The 18,254-nt window shown below is 37.9% G+C and overlaps 1 protein-coding gene across 3 annotated transcripts in view; it reads left to right on the top strand.

Annotated features, from left to right (window-relative positions):
- The window catches only part of SPI (BEACH-DOMAIN HOMOLOG A1), a 99,542-nt gene that overhangs the window by 53,560 nt on the left and 27,728 nt on the right, over positions 1 to 18,254 (top strand). The window lies entirely within an intron of this gene.

Here is an 18,254-nt window from a genome sequence, read left to right as displayed (position 1 = left end):
TTTGTTAGAACCGTACTGGCAGCTATGTACCCATAAGGGTTTTTTAAGACTCGATTTATTTTAGTCCTTGTCATGATTGCACTACCAAGGAGTTTTATCAGGACCAGTTGATCCACACCGGTACAGATGTTCAGTCTTCAAACCAGTAGCTGAACCAGATCAGGGGGCTAGTTCAGACCCATTCACAACTGGTTTGGTACTGACACCAGCTGGTTCACATCAATTCACACACTAATGGACTGTGGGAACACCAGTGGTTCTGGGGAGGGGAATGAAAAGTAAGGGGAAAAGAGAAAACCCTTCCTCCTCACTCCCAAACCCTGAATTGCACAAACTTTACATGTTGGTGCCTAATGGTTAAGAGATACCTATGTGTGTGTGTGTGAATCATTAAATTCTGCATATTTTGTGTTTTTTTAGTAGACTGGTTCACGGGCCTGTTCTGGTTCTGTACCAGTCTGACTGTTGGTTGGTTCTGGTTCTAATAACACTGACTAAGTGTGGACAGAATCAGATTACTGAAGTCGAAGTATATATTATATTATTTTAGCACAGCCTTAGATATCATCAAATCTTTACCATTAGACATGTTATCTTTTAACATTGCATTCTGCCACCAATGTCTCCACTGCCAGTGATTCTCTGTATGCATGATTTGTCCATGCTATTGACATTATGTGGTTTAGAATCTGATGAGTAAAACTGTTGGGAACCTATCTACATTACAGTAAAACTAACATCTAGATGAAGATCTATGTTTGAAATCAATGAATTTATATCATTAATGAGAATTTGTGTAAGAAATATCTAATTTTTAATATATATATATATAAAAATTTATATTTATTAAATATATAACGAATCCTATGTGTCCTGTTCCGGGTGTCAATGTGTTCGAATCTGACACTCGAATCCCCATATCCTACAAATCCTGAATCCCCATATCCTACGAATCTCGAATCCCCGTGTTAGGTGACTTAGGTTTTTACTATGCAGCTTGTAGAAAATTCAACATTCTTCTGATCAATATTGAGCGAAACATAACATTTTAAGAATCGGGTCTGAGTTGGGGTTAGAAGTTGCAAACTTCAAACTGAATCTTTCTATTTTGAAGTTCTTGGAGTGCCTAGCTATGATGTGTATGCATTAAGATTCCCTCCCATTGATCTTTTCATACAATCTTTGCTTGCTGGCATCTGCTTGTTAGCATGAATTCTATATAAATTTATAAAATAATAAATTATGTTATGCATAACATTAATGTATGGCACCATCAAGTGGCTGTCAAGTTGTTTTGGGTTATATTGTGACAATTTTTTTACCATGGCCAATATATCTATTTGTTGTTTGTTTGTTCTGAATTTTTTCTCCATGGCCAAGATATCTGTTTGTTGATATTGTTTTCCTTTTGCAAAAAAATTAAAATTCAAAGTAAAAAGATATGAGGGATTTACTTTTCTTTCATTTTATTTGGGGGGACAGTGGTTTGCAGTTAGAAACATGGAATAAACAAGTAAAAATAAAGACATACCTACACATATATGCTTTTGGGGTAGCCTAGTCCAACCTTGCAGACTTGTATCCCTAATTTTACTTTCTAGTCCTATTGACTTATCTATTGGTCATTTGTTGGATTTTAATAAAATTATCTTCTATTTTCTTTTGTACTTCACCTCTATTTGCTGGATAGTTGCTTATGGCATGACCAGTGTCTAACTGGAAACATGAAATAAAGAAGGAAAGATACCTATAGATATCTAGGGTCTATGGTTCTGTAATATGCTTGTGCTTACATGTGGGTGTATAATTTTACTTTGTTTTGTTCCGATATGTATGGCCCCACCATTCTTTGTATGAGGCTTGTACATGACTTCTAAGGCATTCAATGTAAGTTATTTTAAAAATGCTGTCTCTTAAAATGAATCAGCACAACTCGTGCAACATGGTTAAGGTAAAAATTCTTAATTGTACATGGCACAAAAACCATGGAAAAATGCTATCAAAGTTGTGTATGCATACATACATACATAAACAAATACTTGCTGGTCCCTACAATATTGTACAGTTGAAATTCCTAATTCTAAATATTTGGCAGAAAAATTGAACAGCTTTTGATAGATTCTAACTTCTAAGCCTTTTTTTGTTTTTCGAAATTCCATATTTTTTGGACTAGATTTTTAGAATTAAATTTCTTGCCTACACTATATTGCAGGACTTGTAGATTTGAATCCTTATAGATTTTCATGCATAGGATTCCTTTTGGGGATAAGATGCTATCAAATTTGAAGGGCTAGTTTAGACCCTAATTATGAAGGGAAAATTTTCCATGCCATTCTTCAACATCAAAGGACCCAAAACGTTCCATGCCATTCTTCACAATTTTAAATAAAGCTGAAATTTCAACTAAACAAAAGAACTCTAAATAGCCAATTGGATTTATCTTGGGTGTTTGTGAGGAATGATTGGAATCCTCCCTACCCAGGTTCAATTCCCGCAATTGACATGATAAGCTGTGATGTAATGGAGTGGAACATGTATATTCCTCATATGGAATATAAGGGTATTTTCCACGTGAAGAGAAAGAAAGCTCTAAACATGAAATTATTCTTATTTATATATCGACCTAAATTTTTTCATAGGTATGGTTTTCATTACTTTCAAAACCAAATATTACATATATTTTGGGATGACATAGGCCCCAAAACCAGAACCTGTTCAACTCTGGTTCATGAAGCTTCTGCATCTGACAACAAAATTAGTAGCTATTGAAGGTATATACACCATTACAATAATCATTCTTGCAGATTTTCATTAGCAGGATAACCTCCTAGTTGTTGATTTTTGGTAGCATCGGATGTGCTCTAAGTCTCAAAATTTGTAGGGAGGCTTAGACACATGCATTCTCCAATACCCATAAACCATTTTGGGAAATTCCACCCGGAGATAGTTTTATTAAATTAATTAATTATTTTTAATGGGTCCCTAAGTCTAAACTTAGGAAATTAAGATAATTAATGGGTATTAATCTAAACTGTGGGTGTAACTTCTAAAAGAAGACGAGGATCAAGCCAAAATGATCTAAGCCATTGATTAGAACTTAATCTGGGCCGTTGGTTTTCCAACAAAAAGATATAAGAAGAGGCTTGAGGGGCACTTGGAGAACACATAGAGGGGAGATCAAAAGTTTGATTTTCTGAAGCAAAGCAGTTGCCTGAGATATTTTTTGATAGTGATCTTTTGCAAAGAGGGGCAGGGATAGTATTCGAAGGGAAATCTTTCCCGGTTGGAAAATACTCAGCAGAGAAGAGAGAGAGATCTAGTAGAGGCAGTGGAGAGCCAGAGAGGTTGACGGAAAGGCAACACAAAAGCCTTGAGGGAGTTTGAAATTTGCTAGAGGGTTCGATTTGTAGCTGGAAGTTGGGGTGTGAGATGAAGTCAGCATCTTGGAGGAAAATCGATCAACCGACAAGAGTAATGCAGGGCCTAGACAATGTGACGTTGGGCTGACACAAACACTGCGCAGAGGCAACCAGGGGCTATTCATTCAAGGGTTGGATCAACTAGGACTTCTAGTGATAGTGTGAGGTAATCTCACAAATCTCTCTGTCAGTGATATTCTCTGTAACTGGATTGTCGGGAAGGCATCCAGAGATTGTATTTAGAAATTACTACTGCATAATAATAAAACCCTTAGAGTTGCTGCACCGGTTTTCCCGCATTGGTTTTTTCCGTGGACATTTGTCCAAAAATAACTGTGTAGATGTGTTGTATTTCTTTCCTGTTCAGTTTCTTGTTTCCGCTTATAATTTAAATGGTGTAGACTGCAGTGTATTAGTTTCGATATTTACTATAGGAAACAATAAGTAACTTGATTCAGAAATTAACAAGTAGGAGAAAATTAATCAGCTGCTGCAGTAGAAATTGGGGCATACTAGTGATTTTGCAAATATCTGACTATGCTCTGAAACATCAACACTCTTCAACAATGTTTTTGAATCAATGGTATCCTACAACATGTCCTAGTTCTGTCTAGGTACCAATTATTTGCAGACTCATCAGTCTTCATTCCGTCAATTTGGACTTAGTTTCTTGTTTTCAAATCCAAAGACCCCATCTTAGAAACAACATTAAGAGACATGGTTACCAGAGAGGAGCATTGAATAGGTTAGGCTTTTTTGTGGATTTGTAGCTTTCAGAACTGCTTGAGACATGGAAGCCACTTGCCTTCTAATGAATTGCAATGGATGTTGAGGTGCCTCTACTTTATGGACTATTGGCTCCTCCATATATTGGAAGACAAGGTGGGGCCTGCCTCTCGAGATAGATTTTTGGAGGTATTGGGAGGATTGATTTACTTATTTTACATTTGGTGCTATGCACACCAATATGGGTAGGACCCACTTGGGAACTAGAGTTCGGTGACTCGTCATCCCAACAAGGTGGACCCTTGTGATTGGGGCACTAGGGAAGCTCAAGGAGTTTCTTGGACCTTAGAATTTGTAGGAACCTTGGTTGGGTCCACAGAGTTTGTAGAGTACTAGAGGGCATGATATTGAGATTGTTACTGCTTGTACATACTTGGGGCCTTGTTCTAATTTGAGGCATGCTTTTTAGCCCCATATCAACAAGGGTTATGTGTCCTTAGTCCTACTCAAGAGACAATGTTTTAGACACCATTTTTAAGACATCGTCCAAGATGCCTTTCATGGCCACAATTATTCAAACTGCAGTTCCTTATAATTTGAAGGTATCTGGCTCTTGTTTGCTAGGATTTGTTTGGGGCATGATTGAGAGGAATTAGGCCCTTCTCCTTGGACTTATTATCCTCTATTTGTAGACAATGTTGTTTCTCATCATTCTTGCAAAATTTGATATCAAATGAATTACAAAATAGAATTATTTTTTCAAAAAATAGAATTACTTTTTGAAAATATCTCAAGTTACTTCTTGCATGTTCACATTGAAGTTCTTGTCATAGCTATAATCCTCAATATTTTCCTATCTTCAACTTCCATTTCTACCTCAAGGGGGCAATGGTTGAGATTACCATGTCTTCTACTTATTTGGGGGTTCAATGCTCAAGGCTTTGCTTCACTTCAACACATGCTTTTCTAGCCTTGATTCAACAAGGGATGCGATTCTCTTACCCTACTTGGGAGAACTTTAGAATAGTTTCTAGGATTTATTATCCAAGATGCATCACTTGTACACCATTGTTGGATGTATTGGCCCTTGTGGCTTTGAGGTCTAGGGGTTGAGTTATCTTCAAAATGATTAGGCCATGATGGATAGGGGCCAAAGCCTTCCTTGGCATATAATTCAATGCAAATGGATGGTTCCCAAACCCATAGTCTAGGTAGCGTTTGGGTTGCGTCGTTTATGCCTAGAGGCCATTTTCATATTAATCTCTTTCTCATAGAGTTCGGATTCTTGGGGATGCAACGTCTAATGGGGTTCGATGACCCTATCCTATGCTATCTTCCTCTAGGGATTGCCTTAATAGGCTCCCTAGGGCGAATTCATTGTTGATTTTTAGAGCTTCCCGAGTAATTTAGTCACTCGTCATTTTATTGGATCAACTCCTTCTTTTTTTAGGTATTCTATAGGATTCCTAGTTCACCTCCTACTACCTAGACAAGATATGAGTTGGGTAATCAAAATGGACATCTATAGAGAATGTATCTAGGTCATTTGTATTCGACCACTTGAGAGAGTTGACCTTTTCTTTCATGCACATTTTTTAGTCGATTGATGGTCTTGTTGTTAGATCTCCATACATTGGATGCATGCCCTCAAGAGCCCCTTTGGTTTATTCTGAGTGGGATTTTAGTGGATTACTACATTGTAACAAGGTAAAACTTGCAAATAATATTTATTATTATTGAGTGAGGGTATGAATTGATGATTTACAATATCACTTGGATTGTGTGCTATATAGCATTGACTGAAAGACATCTAGATGCGACAATTGTCTTGTAGCTTCAACCCATATGCTTCTTCGCTAATTTTTTGTTGATTTGAAAATGCCCATAGAATTTTGGAGCCAATTTGTTTTTCCTTGTTGTTTAAGTGATAACTGCTTGTAAGGTTGGAGTCTTACAAACACCCAATCGCCTTCTTCGAACCTTCTTTCTAATCTATGTTGGTTTGTTTGTTGTTTCATTCTATTACAAGTTGTAGTTAAATTTTCTTTTAATATTTTGATGATCTTTTGCTTTTTGTTAAATTGGTTCTTCACTGTTTGGACTTTAGTGTCAATTAGTGCAAATTCCTTCCATTTTGGTGGTTCATAACCATATAAGGCTTGGAAGGGAGTCATTTTGGTGGATGTGTGGTAGGTAGAATTATACCACCATTCGACTAAATGCAACCATTGGGACCACTTGTTTAACTTATTTGTCAGGAAACAACAAAGGTAAGTTTCCAAGCATTTATTGCACCGAGAAGTGCTCTACAACCCAGTGTAGAGGTAGTAGATGTGTAGGCGTAAATGTTTAACATTTAACATTTATATAGAGCCGATTATCATGGATATGTTGTATGTAAACATTTAAATCTTGGCTCAATTAATAATAAAAAATTAAAAGTAATAAAATAATGAAATTCAATTTTTTATATTGTAATTTTGTTTTACAGATCCCTTCAAATCAAGTTAGAAATTATGCTCTGGGAAAAATTGCATTGGCCAATGCTAAATTAATAATGGTTGATGGACAAATCATCCTATAGTCTTGCTTTGGTAGTAACTAATAAATTGAAATGTGAAGTGGATAAGTAAATTGCTTGCTAAGAAGAACTTGCATAAATTTTGGTGGGTAGTAACAACATTTATAATTTTACACCTACATTAGTGCTGAAGAAAACATAAGTAATGGTGGGAAGTAACTCCTCTAAGTATATTCTTTACATCTTATTCCTCTCCGTTTTTTATGCAAAGACTTGCTTAAATTATGGTGGGAAGTACATGATAGTAGGTATGTTATTTACTTGAGTATAAGTTATTTTCAAATATTTTATTTTTGGATGGTTTTCCTGCAAAGCTTAAGGATAAAAAATCACTACACAAATATTTAAAAATAATGCATGAATATTGCAACCATATCCATAAATTATGGCATAAAATATGTAAGGAAGTTATCTACATGGAATTATATTTTGAAAAGGCCGACCTTCAAGTTATGGTCCAATCAAATGTTTGAATATATTTTTTTAATAATATTTAAAAATAAATATTTATTTTTCAAAGTTAAACATTATAATTTGCATTGGTCAATGCTAAACTAATAGCGATCAACAGACAAATCGATTGTTAGAGTCCTGTTTTGGCAGAGACTAATAATGATTCCATAACCATATTTAAATTTAATTAATAAACACATAAAAACTTAGTACTTATAATATAACAAGTTTCTTAACTATGGATATCCAACCACACTTTACCTTGGATATTAGTAACTTGTAAATAGGTTTTGTTACAATACCATGGGCTAATACCATGGCTTATTAATAACACATGCTGAAAAATTGTAACTCATTTCACAATAAAAAATTAAAATGTAAAATATTTTAGACATTACATATAGCATTAATTACATAAGAGTGAAATTTCTCTAGCATATGGAGAGAGAGAGAGAGAGAGAGAGAGAGAGGAGGGGGGGGCAGTGACAAGGACAGAGGGAGGGAGATAATGATAGAGCTGGAGTGTCGAGAGAGAGAGAGTGATGAGGAGGAGAGAAAGAGGGGGGTGTAAGAGAGAGGCAAAGACTAATGATGATTCCATAACCATATTTAAATTTAATTAATAAGCACATAAAAACTTAATACTTATGATATAACAAGTTTCTTAACCATGGATATCCAACTGCACTTTACCATGGATATTATTAACTTGTAAATATGTTTTGTTACAATACCATGGGCTAATACCATGGCTTATTAATACCACATGTTGAAAAATCGTAACTCATTTCACAATAAAAAATTAAAATGTAAAATATTTTAGACATTGCATATAGCATTAATGACATAGAGTGAAATTTCTCTAGCATATGGATAGAGAGAGAGAGGGTGGGGGGTAGCGGGGCGTAGTGACAAGGAGAGAGGGAGGGAGATAGTGATAGAGTTGGAGGGTGGAGAGAGATAGAGATTGACGAGGAGGAGAGAAAGAGGGGGGTGTAAGAGAGAAGGAGAGAGAGGAATGAAAAGATAGAGGAGGGGAGGGAGAGAGGGAGGGAAGAAGAAAGACAAAGAGATAGAGGTAGAGAGAGGGAGAGAGAAGGGAGAGATGGAGAGGTAGGGAGAGAGGAGAGGCAGGAAGACAAGGAGGAGAGGAGAGAGGAGAGAAAGGGAAGAGAGGGAGGGAGATAGTGACAGAGTTGGAGGGTAGAGAGAGAGAGATGGGGGGGAGAGATAGAGGGAGGTGTGAGAGAAAGGGAGAGAGAGGAAGAAAGAGAGATTTAGAGAGAGGAAGAAAGAGAGATTTAGAGAGAGTAGGTAGGGAGGGAGGGAAGGAGGGAGAGATGGTGTTGGAGGGGAGGGAGAGAGAGCGAGAAATGAGAGGAGGGAAAAGACAGAGGAGAGGAGAGAAAGGGAGAGAAGGGAAAGAGAGAGGGGGACATAGATATGGAGGGGGAAGAGAAGGGGACAAAGAGGAGATACAGAGCTAGATAGTGACATAGTTGGATGACACAAAGAGAGAGAGAGTGATGGGGAGGAGAGAGGGAGAGAGAGGAAGAAAAAGTCAAAGGACTTGAGAGAGATGGAGTTGGAGGGGGAGAGAGAGGGAGGGAAAACGATACACATAAAGAGAGAAAGGTGGAGAGAGAGAGAGAGAGAGGGTGACAAGGGAGAGATGGAGAGAGAGCGGGGGAGAAAGTAAAGCCTGAGGGAAGAGAGAGAGAGGGAGAGATAGATCTATCCTAGATATGGTATGGATGTATATAAAAACCAACCTAGATCCATCTTAAACCCCGATCTATGAAGTGCCGAGAGGGATCAAATCTCTTGAGATATAAACCTCTTTTAAAGTAAAAAGGGATTTGATCCCTCTCAACGATTGATAGATTTGGGGTTAAGATGGATTAAGGGACCTCTGAAAACCATGCAATTTATAGATGGATTTTACATAAAACATCAACAATTTGTTTTTTCAATTGCCATAAAATGTGCATATTTAGTTAATCTATTGACCACGACAAAAATCTTATCTTTCCATTGTATATGGGTAATTCGTTGGTGATGTCTATTTATATCTCTTCCCTTTTTTGGTTAGGAATGTGTATTGGGTGAAGTAGTCCCGGTGGCATGATATTCTCATTTTTCTTTCGTTAACATGTGACATTTAGCGACAAACTTTTGAATATCTTTATGTTGGAATTTGGGTAGCTTGGAAGGTATTTTTGAGAGTTGAAAACCCATCAAAAGGAGTTTGCTGGGCAAGGTACCCAAGTAGTTGGGGTTTTGATCCAAAGATGTGGGTTTGGACCCGAGACAATTAATTGTTTATTCTAATTTATGATCAAAGGGCAAGTGACAAAAACCCTAAAGGATCTAGGGTTTTGCCTAAGAAACCCTTAGGGAAAAATATAAATAAGAGGAGACCAATGGAGAGGTCCCACATCATGGCAATCTCATTCTTGTGTTGAATAGTAAGCTTAAGAGAAAGCCGAGATCCTTATGAAGAATCCTCAGCTAGGAGAAAGCTGAATTGTGTGGTCTATTTTCTGCTTTGGGAGAAGGATTCTACCCTAGAGATGTAGGTCAAGTTACCTACTGCTGGACGGGGAGGATATAGTTGCTATATAAAAGAAGGGAGGCTGCTGAGGTTGCAATCCTAGTCTGCCCATATGTTTTTGTCTTGCTTAGTGAGGGCCGCAGTTCTGCTTGTGCCTTAAGAGGTTTGGTCTCTGTTTTGCTCTAGAAAAGGGGGGCGAAAGCCCTAGAAGGAGCAGGAGGCCTCAGATCTGTCACAGGTGGAGAAATAGGGTGGTTAGCCCTTGGATTTATGAGAGGTATAGAGAGGGTTGCAGGCAGAATAGTGTTGAAAATGCAACAAGAAAATCCTAATTTAATTTTGTCCTTGAATTAAATTAGGAATAAAATTTAATTCCACATCACATGAAAACTTGTATTAGTTAACTAAGTTAATTTAACTTACTTGTCTCAGTTAATTTGAGTTGACGGTCTAACTTGAGTCATGTAGAGTGTCTCCTACTTTATAGGAGCCTTGGTTGAGTTTATTTTGAGTTGCAATTAATTAATTCAGTTTAACTAAGTTAAAGTCAATTAAACTAGTTCCAATTGTTGGAGGAACTAGTGGGAGGTTTATTAGTGTGGTGTGCCTGTAGTGATCAACCAGTTAACTGATGATTCACTCATAAATAGCTCGTGCATGTCAGATCTGAGAGTTACCCAGTTGAGATTAAAGTTCAGGAACAATGCACTATCAGTTTTATAATCATCTGAATTGTATAGGTGGTGCATGCAGTTAGAGGAAGGCCTGTAATGGATTGCGTAATTCCTCTGAGGACTTTCCCTAATTAATAGGAGCTAATTCGCAAGGAAACAACACAAGGAAATAGGGACTTGGGCAAGCGAGAAATTGGTTCAATATTGGCGTAGGATTGCCTAGGAAGAAGTGAGACAGATAGAGATATTGCAGAGGTTGCTCGGGCTTGAGCAAAGCATTGTAATTTTCTCATATTTTCTGACTAATGCAATATACAGATAGCAGGGGTTTTTAGCTGTGGCTTTCCCCAGGAAATCATTGTGTAATGTGTTAATTGAATTCTTTCTCTTGTATGCTTCATGATTTCATGATCGTTTAATTGTTTCCGTTGATGAGTAGAGTAGATTCAAGTCTATTGTTTTAGTAAATTACAATTAGCAGTTTGAATCTACAAGGAATTTCTACAAATAGGAGGAGGCCGTGAGGCCTTAAGCTAATGAATAGGTAGGACCGAGGGGTAAAGGAGGCCATCCAAGCCATTAAGAAGGTCACCCAAAGTGTTTAGAAGGAGGCTGCAAGCAAAGAAGTGCCCTGGAGCTAGGGCCACAGGTAGTGAATGTTTCTAAGGTAGGCCGCAGGCCTAGAAGAAGGGGGCCAAGCGGCCTCAAAGCCCTAGGAGTAGTGGCTGAGAAACCTTAGGTTGGCGGCCAGAACATGTGGAAGTGTCTCAGGCCTGTGGAGAGGCCAATAAGGCAAGCAAAGAAGGTTGTTGTTTTGTGTAAGAGGTTTGCTAAGCTAAACATTAAGTCTGTTCATTAAAGGAGCTATGAATAACAAGTTTCAAGGCTGAGGATTGAGGGCTAAAGGAGCAGCTCAAGATCACGAGTAGTTGATTGAGAAAAGTATGCCAGGCGGGCAACAAGAGGACATTGACGAAAGGGTCTGATAAGTGTGTGACATTTGGAGGCAAAGGACAACCAAGTATATCAAGGGAAAAGAGGATAGAAAGGGATGGAGGCAAAGGATTACTACAACAAGTAAGTCCAGCCATTTTGTTTTTGTTGTGATGGGCAGATTGAGGGTCTGCAAAATTATGTTCTCCTATCTTTTTTTCTAGGATGGTACCTAGTGTAAATGCGGAGCATAGACTTATTGTGCTTGACTCGACAAGGACATTGAGTGAGGTGCACAACATCATGTATGTTAAAGAGGAACCCAACTTGGGACACGACCTTGAGACCTTGAGCTACATTATCTTATCTCTCCCAACAATTGAACAATTTCAACAATTATTATTTAGACAAATAGTCACCTAAGTGATCATGTAATTTGGTTATCTTTTGAATTACAACTTTCTTCTTAATTTCAACTTTCATCCACTCTGGTGTATCTATTTCTTTAACTTGCTGACGTTGTTCAAACATTCATGTAAATGGGCTAGAACTGGATGTCCTGATTCAATTGACTCATTCACATCAAGTGGATTATCATTGATAATAACTTGATTAAATGTATTGATAGGTCTATTTATTCCTTAATGAAAAACATTCATGGCCAATAATTTTATAGACTTTAAGTTGCATAGAGATAGATATGGGAATAGACATGGATATGGTATCCAGAATGGGTAAGACATGACTGTAGAAAATCAAGATACTATAGCAGGGATACAATAATTATTTACATGGACATATATACAAAAAAACCGTGGCGCAAAATTTTTACAATACAATACATGAATTTTCATATTTGGAAATAAAGCCAAAAAGATCATCAAGGGAGGAGGCTTAAGCCCTATTTTTTTTTTTTAATTTGATTTGTAAGAAATTAGGACTATCGCTTTTTTAAAAATTATCTTTTTATGTTTTGTTTCTTGTTTTAGTGATGAAAATGTTGACTGAAATGACCTATACATAGGGTGAAATGACCAGACTGAAACCATTGTACAATGTTTCCAAAAACTGAAACATTGCTGAAATGTTTTAGTTGTGTTTCACAAGTGTTTAAATACAAGGATTCGTTTCCAAAACTTGGGAAGCCGTTTCCAACACTTTGATTTTGGTTTTTGTAGTAACCTATCTTTGACTATCTCATTGGCAAAAGGTGTTGGAAATGGATATGCCATAACTTTATTATGGGTTACAAAGTTAGTTCTTACAATATGCTATAAAGATATGAAATTCTTTTACTTGTCAATCTTGTTGAATTGTTTATGTAAATGGGCCAAAGTAACAATATGCCTGCTCATTTCCTTGTGTATCGTTTCCATGGTCTACTTCTTCCAACAGTTCTTCCCTAATCCTATTTGACTTGGTTACAGTTACTAGTATGTGCCCGTGCCAATTTTCTTTGTCAAAGTTTGCTAGTCAAAGATGATGCTGATTATCTATGACAATGTTATCAAAACCAGACTGAAACTGGTGGAACTGATTGGTTTGGGGACCAAACTGGTCCGGTTCGAGGTTCAGAACTGGAAAAGGCTAGTTCGGTGCCGAACTGACCTTTTTTCATTGAACTGCCCAGTTTTGTATTGAACTGGTAGATTTCGTATAAGTTGATCAATGATGTACGAAACACAATTGTTTTAAGAAAAAATAGGAATTTTTGAGTGGGGAAACCTAATATTCAAGCCTATGGCCTTGGTATTGCTATGCAATTCATGGTAATGTTAAATTCTTAAAGTAAATGTGACATTTTCTTCACCTTTACTTAAATTTTTAACATTACCATGAAATGACTCAGGATGTTTGAGAGTGGTTCCAACTTCCAACCTCATTGGATTTCATATGGAGAAAGTAGATTCTTAGATATCACTCAAAATCCAACAGAGTTGATAGTTTTTCAGGATTTCAGGATAAGCGGGATTGCAATGTTTCCATTGGATTTGGTCATGTACGAGGGTATGGAACTAGTATTTAATCAAGAGCACCAAACCCTCTATGTACCTTGATGTTAGTGGCATTGGTTGTCGAACTCCTCTATCACGACCCTACTAAAAATGTACCCATCACTCAAACAAAATCTTGACTCGACATGCTACATTTTTCTAGCTTATTTTAATGTTTAGAGGGTGTTATTGATGACGAAAATCCCAATATAGGCAATGATTTTGATGATAGGTAGGAATTTGTTGTAGCATGATTTTTTGGGATGCTAGAGACCATCTGGACCCTGTTTGTTGATGTATTTTCGGTTCAGAGACGGATCACACTTGATGCTATTTTGGTCATGTCCACCCTTACATGCTATATAAATGAGAAATTTTGTGTTTTTGTGCATAAATGGTTTGGATTCATATGGATGCACATGAATATATATTTTTTTCTTTAAAATTTGAATATTTTATGTGTTTTTGGTTGATTGGTTTTTTGGTCTGGTTTTTTTACTGGTTCCCAGTTCAGAGGGTTTTCCTGTTCAGTCACCAGTTCGGTTTTGATAACATTGATCTATTATCAACTCTTGACTTCCTGTAACAAAGTCGTCCATAAAATTATAGGCGGGTTGATTTGTTGGATCTCAAATGCTTTAATAAAATGGACTTTTAAAGTCTCCCATTCAACTATTTCTCCCTTAGCTTCGTTGAGTTAATACTATTTCTACATTCTTGTTCACCTTATATTGCTCTTTCCCTTGAAATTCTTTGACAGAAATATTTTTGGTAATCGACCAACGGTGCGAATTCTCTTGGTGAGTTGACTACCATTTGGTTGCTTGACCAGCCAAAGATTTTAAGAATGTTTGACAGGCTAAAGCTTTTACAAACGTTTGTTGTGTTCTTTGGACCATGACTGCCTTTAAAGCCCAATTAGCAAGTGCTTGTAGGGAAATCTTACTAGAATATTGAGTACCTGCAAAATTACTAGACTTGACTTCGGTAGGCAGAGTAGGCTTAGGCCATTGCTTTTTACTTCTGTTGATAATAGAGTGCTTGTACTTACTATTTAATGTTTTTTATAGTATCTCTTGGTAATGGTTTGGACATGTCGACATGCCCTCATTCTTAATTCATAATTTTCAGCTTGTCAATAAAGATGTCTACATCTGAATCCTTGTGAACTGATAAGGAACTCCCAAACTCAACACTCACTATCAGGGTCAGGTTCAAAACTATTGTTGACTTGTAATTTGTTTAACCGTATTGCATTCTTTTTGTTGTTGTTGATATCTTCAAGTGTTTCTGTCCACATTTTTCCTCTACTTGAATGAAGAACGACTGTCACCTTCTTACCATCTCCTCTAAACACTGTAGATTTTGTTTAATGATCATCACAGTCCCCTTCCATAGTCCTCTGACATGAGCAGAATAGGCATCTTCTGAATCTGCTAGGTCTATCACTTCAAAGACAGCCCACACACATGCAAGCAAACAAACAGGTGGAAATATAGGCCAAGGACCAGGTAGGAAAGTAATATTACATATAGAGATTAGTACATGCCCAAGATAAAGTTCGCCACCCTTTGTTTATTCATTTGATAACCACATAAATAGTGGTATTTATTAGTTACTCCTCTAATTCAACCTTGTTATTTTTGACAGGTGTCAAATTTCTATTGATATTAAAATTATGGAGAGGAGAGTATATTTAAAATGGAGTGGAAAACAGGTAGGCTGTCACAATAGAGATCAACCAGTGACAGAAAACGTAAGAGCCTGTTATAATAAAAGTTAAGGATGGATGTGACAAACATGCTTGTAAGCAAACCAGGGATTGTGTGAAAGGGCAAATGGGTATACTGAGGAGTTATAGATAGATATCTGACATACACGCTAGTTCTTACCCATATCAACTAATTGACACAGTAGAAGGAATTGATATATTCATTCAGTTTCAGTATTGGATTCTTTTGAGATCTTCAATATTGGGCAGTTTAAGATCTCTTGGTGATGTTTCTGGACACTTACAACTGTTCCTACATACCTTTCTTTGTATTGTACCCTCTCTGCATGAAACACTTACTCATATTTACTATTCTTGCTTTCTTATTGAGAGTAATTGAAAATTCAAGGGTAGCCCTTGGTGCAGCCATTTATAGTCAAACAAAATCCTTGTTTCTGTTCGAAAACCCTCTACTAGCTGTAGAAATTTTATTGACAAAGTCAGAGCAAATAGAATTATTACAAAGCAGATTGTTTCTCTAGAGAACAAGCTCATTCTCTGTGCTAGTACTTAGCTCGAAACCCTGCTTGCAAGAACCCTGTCCTTGGCTCCTAAATCCTTGTGCTGGCCCTAGAAATTTCCTAGGAAATTTTCCTAATTCCCAGCGCACACAAATTTTTTCTCTGCCAAAACACTATGTATAGGTCTCTCCTTCACGCTCTTTCTAGCTCTGCTAGCCGACACACAAAATCCGTGCTCACTATTGTCTTGTCTCACAACCTTTTGCTCACAAAAACAATGATCCAATTATGTGCCTTTGTTTATTTAAGGAACTCAGACTTGTGATTGCGAAGTTAATTTAGTCTAACTGACTCATGTAACTAGTCCTGCCTCAATTAGAAACTGAAGCTCGCTTGTCCTTTTCCAAATATAACTCGCACTAGGAGACAAATGAACTGAGCCTCCAACTCTTGCGCTTAAGTAAAACTACTCCATGATTCGTCCTAGTTTATAGGAACTCGTCGTAACTTATAGGAACTTGTGCATGCTAAAGGACTGCTTGTGGTCTGTTTGACTAAGGCACAAATCAAAGAAGACCTTACTCGCTGCTATTTTCAACACCTGGTACAAGGAGGCACTGAGTTACAACCTTTGTAGGCACCAACCTACAGGAGATTTCAGTCCCCTAGCTGAGCACCAGCTCAACCATTTTGTAGGCACAAACCTACAGGGGACTCCAATCAACTTCAAAAGATTTCAGTCTCCTAGCTGAGCACCAACTCAACCACTTTGTAGACACAAACCAACAGGCGACTCAGCCACTTCATAGGCACCAACCTACAAGAGACTCCAATCCCTTAGCTGACCATCAACTCAACAAATTAGTAGGTACCAACCCATGTCTTCAATCTAATCCTTGGACCCGTTAACAACATTTCTTGTTTTCCTTTGTTCGATGGCCTGCCATGGTCAACATGCATAGCAACTAGCTTTACGCTGCTTAATATCTGCTTCACAAGACTGGTCTTCAACTATGCTGGTCTTTCACTGTTTGACCCTTCTTCTAGATCTCACATTCCACGCAGCAGGTTTCTTATTGTTTATATCTTACTGGTCCAGGGCATGTTTCTTGCCAAAGGGTCAATTTCATTCATTTGTACACAACACTTTTTTATATCAACTGTATATATCTGATTTATTAACCTCAGAGTATAACTGTGGAGACAACCCAAAAATATATGGGCCAAGAGATTGAAGCAACCTTCTAATTGATATACGAAAGCAGACCTCAATCTTGTTCAAAAGCAATACAAGAACCAACCTCAACATACAAGCTTGAGTCACCCCTTGATGAGACCAACCCAACCTATCCATCAGCCTATTGGCAGAATAGAACTGTGGGCTTGCACCTCGGACTTGCACCTTCAAACCTGTACCTTTGGGCTTGCACCTTAGTTGGACCTACTCCCAAGTCTATACTCAGACCCATGACACTCAAAGTAGCTCTCCTGTCACACACATGTTGCACCCACTCATTTGCTACTTCCTCGTTCACTTGTCAAATCAATTATGCAAACATACAATACGGAATAGAATTGCTGGGTCTTGCCACCCACATGTCCAACTCGCAGTCTAAACCTGTTTAACCACACAAGGTTCCTTCCTCCTGTTACTTTGGTCTACAACCCCTGTGTTGTCTTGACCCAACCCTGCTCTAGTCTCGGCCTGCGATATCACTTGCACGACTCGTGACAAAGATCTATCCTTACTCGACCACAAACCACACATTGCCACATCGTTTTGGCTCATCTCTACCAAGTCCTAGCTTGTAGATGCACTTGAATGACTTGTGCCACAATCCTAGATGGCTAGTGCACCATCTTGCGCATACTTCGCACAAGATAAAACTCAAATTACCCTAGCCGCGGTTGCTTCACTCCTCGCTTTGCAATACAAGTTCTATCAATGTGTGATCAAATTTGTTGTTCCAAAACTCCAACTTCGGTTGCATATATAACACTCATCCTTGTATCCCAAATGACAAAACCTTCATATTGTGCTTAAACTGACATATAAAATGTCCTCCATGCTTACTCATTCTAAAGGGTCAACATAACTTGCGCTCATTCCACGTCTACTCCACTCAGGTTGACACAATTGAATGATCTCCCCATCGTGTCATGTCCTCGTCTTCTCATCTCGTTATGTCGCATGAGCATCCATGCACCATACTCTCTCTTTGTGATGATGGGTGACTTAGTTGGGCGTGCCATAGTATGCATCCACATCCACATGTGTTGGTCATGATGTGGCATGTTGCGGTCCTAATTGAACTCCTTAAACGTCTAATCGAACTTAGTCCATTGGTTTGCTCGTCATGTCGCTCACCTAAAAATACAAATTCCACATGTGCGAAACCCAACAAGCTAAGAACCTTGGAACCCCAAGTTGCTAAGATGGATGCCCCATGCCTGAATTTGAGGCCTTTGACATCAACAACAACCATTTTCAACAGTCTACCCCATTGTTGTAGATGGAAATACTTTGATATCATCTTCTAACGGTTGCTCTCCCTATCTACATTCTCTCCCCCTTTGACATCAATGGCAAAGGGTGCTCCTCCTGTCAGCATCTTTTCAATAACCCTTGATCGGTGTTGCTTTTTTTTGGCACTGAGGACTGTTCCCCCTGACTTTGTGCTTCCCAAG

Source organism: Pinus tabuliformis, chromosome X (assembly GCF_031772625.1).
Source record: "Pinus tabuliformis cultivar Carrire ecotype Pingquan chromosome X, CPIR1, whole genome shotgun sequence".
NCBI classification, from domain to species: domain Eukaryota; kingdom Viridiplantae; phylum Streptophyta; class Pinopsida; order Pinales; family Pinaceae; genus Pinus; species Pinus tabuliformis.
The sequence above is the reverse complement of the archived record's forward strand: the minus strand, read 5'-3'. Positions and strand labels throughout refer to the sequence as shown.